This window comes from Rutidosis leptorrhynchoides, chromosome 3 (genome assembly GCF_046630445.1).
Source record: "Rutidosis leptorrhynchoides isolate AG116_Rl617_1_P2 chromosome 3, CSIRO_AGI_Rlap_v1, whole genome shotgun sequence".
NCBI classification, from domain to species: Eukaryota; Viridiplantae; Streptophyta; class Magnoliopsida; order Asterales; family Asteraceae; genus Rutidosis; species Rutidosis leptorrhynchoides.
In genome coordinates this window covers 651,656,164-651,656,743 of record NC_092335.1, presented here as the reverse complement: position 1 = coordinate 651,656,743, position 580 = coordinate 651,656,164, and positions in this window count along the sequence as shown.

The window sequence follows — 580 nt, the reverse complement described above, 5'->3', positions numbered from 1 at the left end:
GATCAATGAAAGGTAAGGGAAAGTGATCTTTTCTGGTGGCGTCATTTAATTTTCTATAATCAATACAAACACGCCATCCTGTTACAGTCCTAGTAGGAATAAGTTCATTTTTCTCATTTGTAATGACAGTCATGCCACCCTTCTTAGGCACGCATTGAACTGGACTTACCCATGGACTATCAGAAATTGGATAAATTAAACCTGCATCTAGCAGTTTAATTATTTCTTTTTTAACAACATCTTGCATATTAGGATTTAGTCTTCGTTGGCGTTGCACATACGTTTTATGACCTTCTTCCATAAGGATTTTATGTGTGCAATACGAAGGACTTATTCCTTTAATATCATGAATCTTCCAAGCAATGGCTGGTTTATGAGCTTTCAACACAGAAATGAGTTGAGATTTTTCATTTTCAGTAAGAGAAGACGATATTATTACAGGTAATTCAGATTCACCATGTAAATAAGCGTATTCCAAATGGTTTGGAAGTGGCTTTAACTCTAATTTCGGAGGTTCTTCTATCGATGATTTATATCGATATCTGTCTTCTTCTTTTAGCATTTGAATTTCTTCTGTTGT